The sequence below is a fragment of the Ovis canadensis genome, chromosome 9, assembly GCF_042477335.2.
Source record: "Ovis canadensis isolate MfBH-ARS-UI-01 breed Bighorn chromosome 9, ARS-UI_OviCan_v2, whole genome shotgun sequence".
Lineage (NCBI taxonomy): Eukaryota > Metazoa > Chordata > Mammalia > Artiodactyla > Bovidae > Ovis > Ovis canadensis.
Genome location: NC_091253.1, coordinates 934,968 through 950,373, shown reverse-complemented (window position 1 = coordinate 950,373; position 15,406 = coordinate 934,968).

The following is a 15,406-nucleotide window of genomic DNA, read 5'->3' as shown; positions in this document are numbered from 1 at the left end:
GTAGGTACTTCAAGGGTAAGTATAGGGCTGAGGGCGTGACTATGATGTGGGTTAGGGTTAGGATGTGGATGGGGGTCCGGTTAGGGTAGGGTAAAGGTTAGAGTTCGTGGAACAGCCCTCCAAACTTGTTAGGGTGAGGGGTGAGGTGTGAGGGTTCAGGATGAGGGTGAGGGTAAGGATTCAGGGTGAGGGTTAGGATTCAGGATGAGGGTGAGGATTCAGGGAGAGGGTGAGGGTGAGGGTTCAGGGAGAGGGTGAGGGTGAGGGTTCAGGGAGAGGGTGAGGGTGAGGGTTCAGGGTGAGGGCGTGGGTGAGGGTAAGGGTTCGGGGTGAGGGTTCAGAGTGAGCGTTCAGGGTGAAGGTGTGGGCCTCACATCTGATACAGGATTGTACTCCAAATATACCCATCCCTTCCCTTGAACAGACCTCTCACTATGGGAGCCCTTGGCAGTGTGGAACCCACCGGCCCCTAAGGCCTCCCAAAGGACGCCTGGGGCCTAGGTGCAAAGGCAATACAGGAGTGGAGCTGAGGCCAGGAAGGCGCCAGTGGCGTCTCCCAACTTTGCAAAGGCTGCTCCTTCCTGGGTAGGAAGCCTAGCAGCGAGGCAAGTCTGGGCAAGGTTCGCCCAGGGCAGAGCAGCCTCGCACCAGGAACTCTGCCAGATCGGGCCTCTGAGCAGAGCTGGAGCTCTGCCATCCTGGAGGCGCACTCGACTCCGCCCAAGCAGGGCTTGCAGCCTAAGGCGGCTGGGCTGCTTCGTCTTCCCCCTAGGAAGCTCGATTCCCGCATGCTGTTCACTCGGCTTCCAGGCGCCGGCTCCCTGCCCCTCCTTACGGTCTAGGATCAGGGGCTGCTTCCCCTGAGCTGGGGCTGTGGGCAGGAGCCCAGACACACAGGTGCAGGACCCAACCACCTGCACACGTCTCTGCTGGAGAGGAGAGCGCTAGGGAACCTACGTGTGTGAGGCAGCTACTGGGCGCCCACGGAGTCAGACTCGAGGTGTGCGGGGCTCCAGAGCCCCGCCAGGGGTCCAAGGAGCCTGGTGCTCACCGTGCGGCGCTGAGTCTGGGCTGTCAAGCAACCGCTGGAGGAGACCTGCACTTGCCCTTCCCTTGCCTCTGACAGAGCTCTCCCTGCTGGAGCCCTTGGCAGTGTGCAACCCACCGGCCCCTAAGCCATCCCCAAGGACGCCTGGTGCAAAGGCAAGGCAGGAGCAGAGCTGAGGCCAGGAAGGCGACAGTGGCATCTCCCAGGCTCAAGGAGCCTGCTCCTTCCATGGCAGGAAGCCTAGCAGCCAGGCAAGTCAGGGCAAGGCTCGGCCAGGGCAGAGCAGCCTCAGACCAGGAACTCTGCCAGATCGGGCCTCTGAGCAGAGCTGGAGATCTGCCATACTGGAGGCGCGCTCAGATCCAGCCAAGCAGGGCTTGAGCCGCACGTGGCTGGGCTGCCTCTTCTTACCTCGAGGAGGCTTGCCACCTTGAATGCTCTTCCTTCGGCTTCCAGGCGCGGAAGCTCTGTGCCTCCTGCAGGTCTTGGCTCAGGGGCTGCTTGCCCTGAGCTGGGGCTGTGGGCGGGAGTCAAGACACGCAGGGGCATACCCCAAACTGCTGCACACTTCTCTGCTGGGGAAGAGAGCGCAAGGGAACGACATGTGAGAGGCAGCTGATCGGCACCCACGGAGTCAGCCTCCAGGTATGCCGGGATGGAGACCCCAGCCAGTGGCCCTGGGAGGTGCGTTTCTTCGTGCGGCGCTGAGTCTCGGCGACCAAGCAACCGCTGGAGGATCCCTGCACTTGCCCTTCCCTTCCCTCTCACAGAGCTCGCCCTGCCTGAGCTCTTGGCAGTATGCAAGCCACCGGCCCCTAAGCATTACCCACGGACGCCTGGGGTCTAGGTTCAAAGGCAAGGCAGATGCGGAGCTGAGGTCAGGAAGGCGCCAGTGGCGTCTCCCAGGCTCACGCAGCCGGCTCCTTCCTGGGCAGGAAGCCTAGCAGTGAGGTAAGTCTGGGCAAGGCTCGCCCAGGGCAGAGCAGCCTCGCGCCAGCAACTCTGCCAGATCGGGCCTCTGAGCAGAGCTGGAGCCCTGCCGTCCTGGAGGCACACTCGGCTCCAGCCAAGTAGGGCTTGAATCAAAGGAGGCTGGACGGCCTCTTCTTCCCTCGAGGAGGCTCGCCTCCCCGCCAGCTCTTCACTCAGCTACCAGGTGGCGGCGCTCTGAGCCTCCTGCAGCTCTTGGCTCAGGGGCTGCTTGCCCTGAGCTGGGGCTGTGGGCGGGAGCCCAGGCACGCAGGGGCAGGCCCCAACCAGCTGCACACGTCTCGCCTGGGGAGGAGAGCGCTAGGGAAGCTACGTGTGTGAGGCAGCTGCTGGGGGCCAGGGAGTCAGCCTCGGGGTGTGCGGGGCAGCAGACCCCAGCCAGGGACCCTGGGAGCCTTTTGCACTCCGTGCGGCGCTGAGTCTGGGCAGCCCAGCAACCGCTGGAGGAGCCCTGCACTAGCCCTTCCCTTCCTTCGCACAGAGCTCTTCCTGCTGGAGCCCTTGGCAGTGTGCAAGCCACCGGCCCCTAAGCCCTCCCAATGGACGCCTGGGGCCTAGGTGCAAAGGCAAGGCGGGAGCGGAGCTGAGGCCAGGAAGGAGCCAGTGCCGTCTCCCAGCCTCGCTCAGCCGGCTCCTTCCTGGGCAGGAAGCCTAGCAGCGAGGCAAGACTGGGCAAGGCTTGCCCAGGGTAGAGCAGCCTCGCGCCAGCAACTCTGCCAGATCGGTGCTCTCAGCAGAGCTCGAGCTTTGCCGTCCTGGAGGCGCACTCGGCTCCAGCCAAGTAGGGCTTGAGACAAACGACGCTGGGCTGCCTCTTCTTCCCTCGAGGGCGCTCGCCTCCCCGCCAGCTGTTCACTCGGCTTCCAGGTGGGGGCGCTCAGCGACTCGTGCAAGTCTTGGCTCAGGGGATGCTTGCCTGAACTGGGGCTGTGGGCGGGAGCCCAGCCACGCAGGGGCAGGCCCCAACCAGCTGCACACGTCTCTGCTGGGGAGGAGAGCGCTAGGGAAGCTACGTGTGTGAGTCAGCTGCTGGGTGCCCACGGAGTCAGCCTCCGGGTGTGCGGGGCTACAGACCCCTGCCAGGGACCTTGGGAGCATTTTGCACTCCGTGCGGCGAAGAGTCTGGGCAGCCCAGCAACCGCTGGAGGAGCCCTGCACTAGCCCTTCCCTTCCCTCGCACAGAGCTCTTCCTACTGGAGCCCTTGGCAGTGTGCAAGCCACCGGCCCCTAAGCGCTCCCAAAGGACGCCTGGGGCCTATCAGGCCAGGAAGGCGCCAGTGGCGTCTCCCAGCCTCGAGCAGCCGGCTCCTTCCTGGACAGGAAGCCTAGCAGCGAGGCAAGTCTGGGCAAGGCTCGCCCAATGCAGAGCAGCCTCGCGCCAGCAACTCTGCCAGATCGGGCCTCTGAGCAGAGCTGGAGCTCTGCCGTCCTGGAGGCACACTCGGCTCCAGCCAAGTAGTGATTGAGCCAAACGAGGCTGGGCTGCCTCTTCTTCCCTCGAGGAGGCTCGCCTCCCCGCCAGCTGTTCACTCGGCTTCCAGGTGGGGGCGCTCTGCGCCTCCTGCAGGTCTTGGCTCAGGGGCTGCTTGCCCTAAGCTGGGGCTGTGGGCGGGTGCCCAGGCACGCTGGTGCAGGCCCCAACCAGCTGCACACGTCTCTGCTGGGGAGCAGAGCGCTAGGGAAGCTACGTGTGTGAGGCAGCTGCTGGGCGCCCAGGGAGTCAGCGTCCGGGTGTGCGGGGCTGCAGACCCCAGCCAGGGGCCCTGGGAGCCTGGTGCACTCCGTGTGGCGCTGAGTCTGGGCGGCCAAGTAACCGCTGGAGGAGCCCGGCACTAGCCCTTCCTTTCCTTCGCACAGAGTTCTTCCTGCTGGAGCCCTTGGCAGTGTGCAAGCCACCGGCCCCTAAGCCCTCCCAAAGGACGCCTGGGGCCTAGGTGCAAAGGCAAGGAAGTAGGGGAGCTGAGGCCAGGAAGACGCCAGTGGCGTCTCCAGGCCTCGCGCAGCCGGCTCCTTCCTGGGCAGGAAGCCTAGCAGCGAGGCAAGTCTGGGCAAGGCTCCCCATGGGAAGCGCAGCCTCGCGCCAGCAACTCTGCCAGATCGGGCCTCTGAGCAGAGCTGGAGCTCTGCCGTCCTGGAGGCGCACTCGGCTCCAGCCAAGTAGGGCTTGAGCCAAACGAGGCTGGGCTGCCTCTTCTTCCCTCGAGGAGGCTCGCCTCCCCGCCAGCTGTTCACTCGGCTTCCAGGTGGGGGCGCTCTGCGCCTCCTGCAGGTCTTGGCTCAGGGGCTGCTTGCCCTGAGCTGGGGCTGTGGGCGGGAGCCCAGGCACGCAGGGGCAGGCCCCAACCAGCTGCACACGTCTCTGCTGGGGAGGAGAGCGCTAGGGAAGCTACGTGTGTGAGTCAGCTGCTGGGCGCCCAGGGAGTCAGCCTCCATGTGGCCGGGGATGCAGACCCCAGCCAGGGGCCCTGGGAGCCTGGTGCACTCCGTGCGGCGCTGAGTCTGGGCGGCCAAGCAACCGCTGGAGGAGCCCTGCACTAGCCCTTCTCTTCCCTCGCACAGAGCTCTTCCGGCTTGAGCCCGTGGCAGTGTGCAAGCCACTGGCCCCTAAGCCCTCCCAATGGACGCCTGGGGCCTAGGTGCAAGGGCAAGGCAAGAGCGGAGCTGAGGCCAGGAAGGCGCCAGTGGCGTCTCCCAGCCTCGCGCAGCCGGCTCTTTCCTGGGCAGGAAGCCTAGCAGCGAGGCAATTCTGGGCAAGGCTCGCCCAGGGCAGAGCAGCCTCACGCCAGCAACTCTGCCAGATCGGGCCTCTGAGCAGACCTGGAGCTCTGCCGTCCTGGAGGCGCACTCGGCTCCAGCCAAGTAGGGCTTGAGCCAAAAGAGGCTGGGCTGCCTCTTCTTCCTTCGAGGGGGCTCGCCTCCCCGCCAGCTGTTCACTCGGCTTCCAGGTGGGGGCACTCTGCGCCTCCTGCAGGTCTTGGCTCAGGGGCTGCTTGCCCTGAGCTGGGGCTGTGGGCGGGAGCCCAGGCACGCAGGGGCAGGCCCCAACCAGCTGCACACGTTTCTGCTGGGGAGGAGAGCGCTAGGGAAGCTACGTGTGTGAGGGAGCTGCTGGACTCCCAGGGAGTCAGCCTCCGGGTGTGCGGGGCTGCAGACCCCAGCCAGGGGCCCTGGGAGGCTGCTGCACTCCGTTCGGCGTTGAGTCTGGGCGGCCAAGCAACCGCTGGAGGAGCCCTGCTCTAGCCCTTCCTTTCCCTGGCACAGAGCTCTTCCTGCTGGAGCCCTTGGCAGTGTGCAAGCCACCGGCCCCTAAGCCCTCCCCAAGGACGCCTGGGGCCTAGGTGCAAAGGCAAGGCAGGAGCGGAGCTGAGGCCAGGAAGGAGCCAGTGGCGTCTCCCAGCCTCGCTCAGCCGGCTCCTTCCTGGGCAGGAAGCCTAGCAGCGAGGCAAGTCTGGGCAAGGCTTGCCCAGGGTAGAGCAGCCTCGCGCCAGCAACTCTGCCAGATCGGTGCTCTCAGCAGAGCTGGAGCTTTGCCGTCCTGGAGGCGCACTCGGCTCCAGCCAAGTAGGGCTTGAGACAAACGACGCTGGGCTGCCTCTTCTTCCCTCGAGGGCGCTCGCCTCCCCGCCAGCTGTTCACTCGGCTTCCAGGTGGGGGCGCTCAGCCACTCGTGCAAGTCTTGGCTCAGGGGCTGCTTGCCCTGAACTGGGGCTGTGGGCGGGAGCCCAGCCACGCAGGGGCAGGCCCCAACCAGCTGCACACGTCTCTGCTGGGGAGGAGAGCGCTAGGGAAGCTACGCGTGTGAGGCAGCTGCTGGGCGCCCAGTGAGTCAGCCTCCGGGTGTGCGGGGCTGCAGACCCCAGCCAGGGGCCCTGGGAGGCTGCTGCACTCCGTTCGGCGCTGAGTCTGGGCGGCCAAGCAACCGCTGGAGGTGCCCTGCACTTGCCTTTCCTTCCCTCTCACAGAGCTCTCCCTGCTGGAACCCTTGGCAGTGTGCAAGCCACCGGCTCCTAAGCCCTCCCTAAGGACGCCTGGGGCCTAGGTGCAAAGGCAAGGTAGGAGCGGAAATGAGGCCAGGAAGGCGCCAGTGGCGCCTCCCAGCCTCGCGCAGCCTGCTTCTTCTGGGCAGGAAGCCTTGCAGCGAGGCAAATCTGGGCAAGGCTCGCCCAGGGCAGTGCAGCCTCGCGCCAGCAACTCTGCCAGATCGGGGCTCTGAGCAGAGCTGGAGCTCTGCCGTTCTGGAGGCGCACTCGGCTCCAGCCAAGTAGGGCTTGAGCCAAACGAGGCTGGGCTGCCTCTTCTTACCTCAAGGAGGCTCACCTACCCGCCAGCTGTTCACTCTTCTTCCAGGTGGGGGCGCTCTGCGCCTCCTGCAGTTCTTGGTTCAGGGGCTGCTTGCCCTGAGCTGGGGCTGTGGGCGGGAGCCCAGGCACGCAGGGGCAGGCCCCAACCAGCTGCACACGTCTCTGCTGGGGAGGAGAGCGCTAGGGAAGTTACGTGTGAGAGGCAGCTGCTGGGCGCCCAGGGAGTCAGCCTCCGGGTGTGCGGGGCTGCAGACCCCAGCCAGGGACCATGGGAGCCTGGTGCACTCCGTGCAGCGCTGAGTCTGGGAGGCCAAGCAACCGCTGGAGGAGCCCTGCACTAACCCTTCCCTTCCTTCGCACAGAGCTCTTCCTGCTGGAGCCCTAGCCACGGGCCCCTAAGCTCTCCCAAAGGACGCCTGGGGCCTAGGTGCAAAGGCGAGGCAGGAGCGGAGCTGAGGCGAGGAAGGAGCCGGTGGCGTCTCCCAGCCTCGCGCAGCCGGCTCCTTCCTGGGCAGGAAGCCTAGCAGCGAGGCAAGTCTGGACAAGGCTCGCCCAGGGCAGAGCAGCCTCGCGCCATCAACTCTGCCAGATCGGGGCTCTGAGCAGAGCTGGAGATCTGCCGTCCTGGAGGCGCACTCGGCTCCAGCCAAGTAGGGCTTGAGCCAAAGGAGGCTGGGCTGCCTCTTCTTCCCTCGAAGGGGCTCGCCTCCCCGCCAGCTGTTCACTCGGCTTCCAGGTGGGGGCGCTCAGCGACTCGTGCAGGTCTTGGCTCAGGGGCTACTTGCCCTGAGCTGGGGCTGTGGGCGGGATCCCAGGCACGCAGGGGCAGGCCCCAACCAGCTGCAAACGTCTCTGCTGGGGAGGAGAACGCTAGGGAATCTACGTGTGAGAGGCAGCTGCTGGGCGCCCAGGAGTCAGCCTCAGGGTGTGCGGGGCTGCAGACCCCAGCCAGGGACCCTGGGAGCCTTTTGCACTCCGTGCGGCGATGAGTCTGGGCACCCCAGCAACCGCTGGATGAGCCGTGCACTAGCCCTTCCCTTCCCTCGCACAGAGCTCTTCCTACTGGAGCCCTTGGCAGTGTGCAAGCCACCGGCCCCTAAGCCCTCCCAAAGGACGCCTGGGGCCTAGGAGGCCAGGAAGGCGCCAGTGGCGTCTCCCAGCCTCGCGCAGCCGGCTCCTTCCTGGGCAGGAAGCCTAGCAGCGAGGCAAGTCTGGGCAAGACTCGCCCAGGGCAGAGCAGTCTCGCGCCAGCAACTCTGCCAGATCGGGCCTCTGAGCAGAGCTGGAGCTCTGCCGTCCTGGAGGCGCACTCAGCTCCAGCCAAGTAGGGCTTGAGCCAAACGAGGCTGGGCTGCCTCTTCTTCCCTCGAGGAGGCTCGGCTCCCCTCCAGCTGTTCACTCGGCTTCCAGGTGGGGACGCTCTGCGCCTCCTGCAGGTCTTGGCTCAGGGGCTGCTTGCCCTGAGCTGGGGCTGTGGGCGGGAGCCCAGGCACGCAGGGGCAGGCCCCAACCAGCTGCACACGTCTCTGCTGGGGAGGAGAGCGCTAGGGAAGCTACGTGTGTGAGTCAGCTGCTGGGCGCCCAGGGAGTCAGCCTCCATGTGGGCGGGGATGCAGACCCCAGCCAGGGGCCCTGGCAGCCTGGTGCACTCCGTGCGGCGCTGAGTCTGGGCGGCCAAGCAACCGCTGGAGGAGCCCTGCACTAGCCCTTCTCTTCCCTCGCACAGAGCTCTTCTGGCTTGAGCCCTTGGCAGTGTGCAAGCCACTGGCCCCTAAGCCCTCCCAATGGACGCCTGGGGCCTAGGTGCAAGGGCAAGGCAGGAGCGGAGCTGAGGCCAGGAAGGCGCCAGTGGCGTCTCCCAGCCTCGCGCAGCCGGCTCCTTCCTGGGCAGGAAGCCTAGCAGCGAGGCAAGTCTGGGCAATGTTCGGCCAGGGCACAGCAGCCTCGCGCCAGCAACTCTGCCAGATCGGGCCTCTGAGCAGAGCTGGAGCTCTGCCGTCCTGGAGGCGCACTCGGCTCCAGCTAAGTAGGGCTTGAGCCAAAAGAGGCTGTGCTGCCTCTTCTTCCTTCGAGGGGGCTCGCCTCCCCGCCAGCTGTTCACTCGGCTTCCAGGTGGGGGCGTTCTGCGCCTCCTGCAGGTCTTGGCTCAGGGGCTGCTTGTCCTGAGCTGGGGCTGTGGGCGGGAGCCCAGGAACGCAGGGGTAGGCCCCAACCAGCTGCACACGTTTCTGCTGGGGAGGAGAGCGCTAGGGAAGCTACGTGTGTGAGGCAGCTGCTGGGCTCCCAGGGAGTCAGCCTCCGGGTGTGCGGGGCTGCAGACCACAGCCAGGGGCCCTGCGAGCCTGGTGCACTCCGTGCGGCGCTGAGTCTGGGCGGCCAAGTATACCGCTGGAGGAGCCCGGCACTAGCCCTTCCTTTCCTTCGCACAGAGTTCTTCCTGCTGGAGCCCTTGGCAGTGTGCAAGCCACCGGGCCCTAAGCCCTCCCAAAGGACGCCTGGGGCTAGGTGCAAAGGCAAGGCAGGAGCGGAGCTGAGGCCAGGAAGGCGCCAGTGGCGTCTCCCAGCATCGCGCAGCCGGCTCCTTCCTGGGCAGGAAGCCTAGCAGCGAGGCAAGTCTGGGCAAGGCTCGCCCTGGGAAGAGCAGCCTCGCGCCAGCAACTCTGCCAGATCGGGCCTCTGAGCAGAGCTGGAGCTCTGCCGTCCTGGAGGCGCACTCGGCTCCAGCCAAGCAGGGCTTGAGCCAAACGAGGCTGGGCTGCCTCTTCTTCCCTCAAGGAGGCTCACCTCCCCGCCAGCTGTTCACTCGGCTTCCAGGTGGGGGCGCTCTGCGCCTCCTGCAGGTCTTGGCTCAGGGGCTACTTGCCCTGAGCTGGGGCTGTCGGCGTGAGCCCAGGGACGCAGGGGCAGGCCCCAACCAGCTGCACACGTCTCTGCTGGGGAGGAGAGCGCTAGGGAAGCTACGTGTGTGAGGCAGCTGCTGGGCGCCCAGGGAGTCAGCCTCCGGGTGTGCGGGGCTGCAGACAAAAGCCACGGGCCCTGGGAGGCTGGTACACTCCGTTCGGCGCTGAGTCTGTGCGGCCAAGCAACCGCTGGAGGTGCCCTACACTTGCCTTTCTTTCCCTCTCACAGAGCTCTCCCTGCTGGAACCTTTGGCAGTGTGCAAGCCACCGGTCCCTAAGCCCTCCCTAAGGACGCCTGGGGCCTAGGTGCAAAGGCAAGGCAGGACCAGAGCTGAGGCCAGGAAGGGGCAAATGGCGTCTCCCAGCCTCGCGCAGCCTGCTTCTTCCGGGCAGGAAGCCTAGCAGCCGGGCAAGTCTGGGCAAGGCTCGCCGAGGGCAGAGCAGCCTCGCGCGAGCAACTCTGCCAGATTGGGCCTCTGAGCGGAGCTGGAGCTCTGCCGTCCTGGAGGCACACTCGGCTCCAGCCAAGTAGGGCTTGAGCCAAACGAGGCTGGGCTGCCTCTTCTTCCCTCGAGGGGGCTCGCCTCCCCGCCAGCTGTTCACTAGGCTTCCAGGTGGGGGGGCTCAGCGACTCGTGCAGGTCTTCGCTCAGGGGCTGCTTGCCCTGAGCTGGGGCTGTGGGCGGGAGCCGAGGCACGCAGGGGCAGGCCCCAACCAGCTGCACACGTCTCTGCTGGGGAGCAGAGCGCTAGGGAATCTTCGTGTGTGAGGCAGCTGCTGGGCGCCCAGGGAGTCAGCCTCCGGGTGTGCGGGGCTGAAGACCCCAGCCAGCGGCCCAGGGAGCCTGGTGCACTCCGTGCGGCACTGAGTCTGGGCGGCCAAGCAACCGCTGGAGGAGCCCAGCACTAACCCTTCCCTTCCCTCGCACAGAGCTCTTCCTGCTGGAGCCCTTGGCATGTGCAAGCCACCGGCCCCTAAGCCCTCCCAAAGGACGCCTGGGGCCTAGGTCCAAAGGTGAGGCAGGAGCGGAGCTGAGGCCAGGAAGGCGCCAGTGGCGTCTCCCAGCCTCGCGCAGCCTGCTCCTTCCTGCGCAGGAAGCCTAGCAGCCAGGCAAGTCTGGGCAAGGCTCGCCCAGGGCAGAGCAGCCTCGCGCCAGCATCTCTGCCAGATCGGGCCTCTGAGCAGAGCTGGAGCTCTGCCGTTCGGGAGGCGCACTCGGCTCCAGCCAAGTAGGGGTTGAGCCAAACGAGGCTGGGCTGCCTCTTCTTCGCTCGAAGAGGCTCGCCTCCCCGCCAGCTCTTCACTAGGCTTCCAGGTGGGGGCGCTCTTCGCCTCTTGCAGGTCTTGGCTCAGTGGCTGCTTGCCCTGAGCTGGGGCTGTGGGCGGGAGCCCAGGCACGCAGGGCCAGGCCCCAACCAGCTGCACACGTCTCTGCTGGGGAGGAGAGCGCTAGGGAAGCTACGTGTGTGAGGCAGCGGCTGGGATCCCAGCGAGTCAGCCTCCGGGTGTGTGGGGCTGCAGACCACAGCCAGGGGCCCTGCGAGCCTGGTGCACTCCGTGCGGTGCTGAGTCGGGGCGGCCAAGAAACCGCTGGAGGAGCCCTGCACTAACCCTTCCCTTCCTTCGCACAGAGTTCTTCCTGCTGGAGCCCTTGGCAGTGTGCAAGCCACCGGCCCCTAAGCCCTCCCAATGGACGCCTGGGGACAAGGTGCAAGGGCAAGGCAGGAGCGGAGCTGAGGGCAGGAAGGCGCCAGTGGCATCTCCCAGCCTCGCGCAGCCGGCTCCTTCCTGGGTAGGAAGCCTAGCAGCGAGGCAAGTCTGGGCAAGGCTCGCCCAGGGCAGAGCAGCCTCGCGCCAGCAACTCTGCCTTATCGGGCCTCTGAGCAGAGCTGGAGCTCTGCCATCCTGGAGGCGCACTCGGCTCCAGCCAAGTAGGGCTTGAGCCAAACGAGGCTGGGCTGCCTCTTCTTCCCTCGAGGGGGCTCGCCTCCCCGCCAGCTGTTCATTCGGCTTCCAGGTGGGGAGGCTCAGCGACTCATGCAGGTCTTCGCTCAGGGGCTGCTTGCCCTGAGCTGGGGCTGTGGGCGGGAGCCCATACACGCAGGGCCAGGCCCCAACCAGCTGCACACGTCTCTGCTGGGGAGGAGAGCGCTAGGGAATCTTCGTGTGTGAGGCAGCTGCTGGGCGCCCAGGGAGTCAGCCTCTGGGTGTGCGGGGCTGCAGACCCCAGCCATGGGCCCTGGGAGCCTGGTGCACTCCATGCGGCGCGGAGTCTGGGCGGCCAAGCAACCGCTGGAGGGGCCCTGCACTGCCCTTCTCTTCCCTCGCAGAGAGTTCTTCCTGCTTGAGTCTTGGCAGTGTGCAAGCTACCGGCCCCTAAGCCCTCCCTAAGGACGCCTGGGGCCTAGGTGCAAAGGCAAGGCAGGAGCAGAGCTGAGGCCAGGAAGGGGCCAATGGCGTCTCCCTGCCTCGCACATCCTGCTCCTTCCTGGGGAGGAAGCCTAGCAGTGAGGCAAGTCTGGGCAAGGCTCGCCCAGGGCAGAGCAGCCTCGCGCCTGCAACTCTGCTTGATCGGGCCTCTGAGCAGAGCTGGAGCTCTGCCGTCCTGGAGGCGCACTCGGCTCCAGCCAAGTAGGGCTTGAGCCAAACGAGGCTGGGCTGCCTCTTCTTCCCTCGAAGGGGCTCACCTCCCCGCCAGCTGTTCACTCGGCTTCCAGGTGGAGGCGCTCTGCGCGTCCTGCAGGTCCTGGCTCAGGGGCTGCTTGCCCTGAGCTGGGGCTGTGGGCGGGAGCCCAGACACGCAGGGCCAGGCCCCAACCAGCTGCACACGTCTCTGCTGGGGAGGAGAGCGCTAGGGAAGCTACGTGTGTGAGGCAGCTACTGGGCGCCCAGGGAGTCAGCCTCCGGGTGTGCGGGGCTGCAGACCCCAGCCCGGGGCCCTGGGAGCCTGGTGCACTCCATGCGGCGCTGAGTCTGGGCGGCCAAGCAACCGCTGGAGGAGCCCTGCTCTGCCCTTCTCTTCACTCGCACAGAGCTCTTCCTGCTTGAGCCCTTGGCAGTGTGCAAGCCACCGGCCCCTAAGCCCTCCAAAGGACGCCTGGGGCCTAGGTGCAAAGGCAAGTAGGAGCGGAGCTGAGGCCAGAAAGGCGCCAGTGGCGTCCCACAGCCTCGCGCAGCCTGCTTCTTCCGGTCAGGAAGCCTAGCAGCGAGGCTAGTCTGGGAAAGGCTCGCCCAGGGCAGAGCAGCCTCGCGCCAGCAACTCTGCCTTATCGGGCCTCTGAGCAGAGCTGGAGCTCTGCCATCCTGGAGGCGCACTCGGCTCCAGCCAAGTAGGGCTTGAGCCAAACGAGGCTGGGCTGCCTCTTCTTCCCTCGAGGGGGCTCGCCTCCCCGCCAGATGTTCATTCGGCTTCCAGGTGGGGAGGCTCAGCGACTCGTGCAGGTCTTCGCTCAGGGGCTGCTTCCCCTGAGCTGGGGCTGTGGGCGGGAGCCCAGGCACTCAGGGGCAGGCCCCAACCAGCTGCACACGTGTCTGCTGGGGAGGAGAGCGCTAGGGAAGCTACGTGTGTGAGCAGCTGCTGGGCGCCCAGGGAGTCAGCCTCCGCGTGTGCTGGGTTGCAGACCCCAGCCAGGGGCCCTGCGAGCCTTGTGCACTCCGTGGGGCGCTGAGTCTGGGCGGCCAAGCAACCGCTGGAGGAGCCCTGCTCTAGCCCTTCCTTTCCCTGGCACAGAGCTCTTCCTCCTGGAGCCCTTGGCAGTGTGCAAGACACCGGCCCCTAAGCCCTTCCAAAGGAAGACAGGGGCCTAGGTTCAAAGGCAAGGCAGGAGCGGAGCTGCGGCCAGGAAGGCGCCAGTGGCGTTTCCCAGCCTCGCGCAGCCGGCTCCTTCCTGGGCAGGAAGCCTAGACGCGAGGCAAGTCTGGGCAAGGCTCGCCCAGGGTAGAGCAGCCTCGCGCCAGCAACTCTGCCAATCGGGCCTCTGAGCAGAGCTGGAGCTCTGCCGTCCTGGAGGCGCACTCGGCCCCAGCCAAGTAGGGCTTGAGCGAAACGAGGCTGGGCTGCCTCTTCTTCCCTCGAGGAGGCCGCCTCCCCACCAGCTGTTCACTCGGCTTCCAGGTGGGGGCGCTCTGGGCCTCCTACAATTCTTGGCTCAGGGGCTCCTTACCCTGAGCTGGGGCTGTGGGCGGGAGCCAAGCACGCAGGGGCAGGCCCCAACCACCTGCACACATCTCTGCTGGGGGGAGAGCGCGAGGGAAGCTACGTGTGTGAGTCAGCTGCTGGGCGCCCACGGAGTCAGCCTCCGGGTGTGTGGGGCTGCAGACCCCAGCCAGAGGCCCTGGGAGCCTGGTGCACTCCGTGCATCGCTGAGCCTGTGCGGCCAAGCAACCTCTGGCGGAGCCCTGCACTAGCCCTTCATTTCCCTGGAACAGAGCTCTTCCTGCTGGAGCCCTTGGCAGTGTGCAAGCCACCGGCCCCTAAGCCCTCCCAAAGGACGCCTGGGGCCTAGGTGCAAAGGCAAGGCAGGAGCGGAGCTGAGGCCTGGAAGGCGTCAGTGCCACCTCCCAGCCTCGAGCAGCCGGCTCCTTCCTGGGCAGGAAGCCTAGCAGCGAGGCAAGTCTGGGCAAGGCTCGCCCAGGGCAGAGCAGCCTCGCGCCAGCAACTCTGCCAGATCGGGCCTCTGAGCAGAGCTGGAGCTCTGCCGTCCTGGAGGCGCACTCGGCTCCAGCCAAGTAGGGATTGAGCCAAACGAGGCTGGGCTGCCTCTTCTTCCCTCGAGGAGGCTCGCCTCCCCGCCAGCTGTTCACTCGGCTTCCAGGTGGGGGCGCTCTGCGCCTCCTGCAGGTCTTGGCTCAGTGGCTGCTTGTCCTGAGCTGGGGCTGTTGGAGGGAGCCCAGGCACGCAGAGGCAGGCCCCAACCTGCTGCACAAGTCTCTGCTGGGGAGGAGAGCGCTAGAGAAGCTACGTGTGTGATGCAGCTGCTGGGCGCCCAGGGAGTCAGCCTCCGGGTGTGGGGGGCTGCAGACAAGAGCCACGGGCCCTGGGAGGCTGGTGCACTCCGTTCGGCGCTGAGTCTGGGCGGCCAAGCAACCGCGGGAGGTGCCCTGCACTTGCCTTTCCTTCCCTCTCACAGAGCTCTCCCTGCTGGAACCCTTTGCAGTGTGCAAGCCACTGGCCCCTAAGCCCTCCAAAGGACACCTGGGGCCTAGGTGCAAAGGCAAGGCAGGAGCGGAGCTGAGGCCAGAAAGGCGCCAGTGGCGTCCCACAGCCTCGCGCAGCCTGCTTCTTCCGGGCAGGAAGCCTAGCAGCGAGGCTAGTCTGGGAAAGGCTCGCCCAGGGCAGAGCAGCCTCGCGCCAGCAACTCTGCCTTATCGGGCCTCTGAGCAGAGCTGGAGCTCTGCCATCCTGGAGGCGCACTCGGCTCCAGCCACGTAGGGCTTGAGCCAAACGAGGCTGGGCTGCCTCTTCTTCCCTCGAGGGGGCTCGCCTCCCCGCCAGCTGTTCATTCGGCTTCCAGGGGGGGAGGCTCAGTGACTCGTGCAGGTCTTCGCTCAGGGGCTGCTTGCCCTGAGCTGGGGCTGTGGGCGGGAGCCCAGGCACTCAGGGGCAGGCCCCAATCAGCTGCACTGGTCTCTGCTGGGGAGGAGACCGCTAGGGAAGCTACGTGTGTGAGGCAGCTGCTGGGCGCCCAGGGAGTCAGCCTCCGCGTGTGCTGGGTTGCAGACCCCAGCCAGGGGCCCTGCGAGCCTGGTGCACTCCGTGGGGCGCTGAGTCTCGGCGGCCAAGCAACCGCTGGGGGAGCCCTACTCTAGCCCTTCCTTTCCCTGGCACAGAGCTCTTCCTGCTGAGGCCCTTGGCAGTGTGCAAGCCACCGGCCCCTAAGCCCTCCCAAAGGACGCCCGGGGCCTAGGTGCAAAGGCGAGGGGGGAGCCGAGCTGAGGCCAGGACGGGGCCAATGGCGTCTCCCAGCCTCGCGCAGCCTGCTTCTTCCGGGCAGGAAGCCTAGCAGCGAGGAAAGTCTGGGCAAGGCTCGCCCAGGGCAGAGCAGCCTCGCGCCAGCAACTCTGCCAGATCGGGCCTCTGAGCAGAGCTGGAGCTCTGCCGTCCTGGAGGCGCACTCGGCTCCAGCCAAGTAGGGCTTGAGCCAAACGAGGCTGGGCTGCCTCTTCTT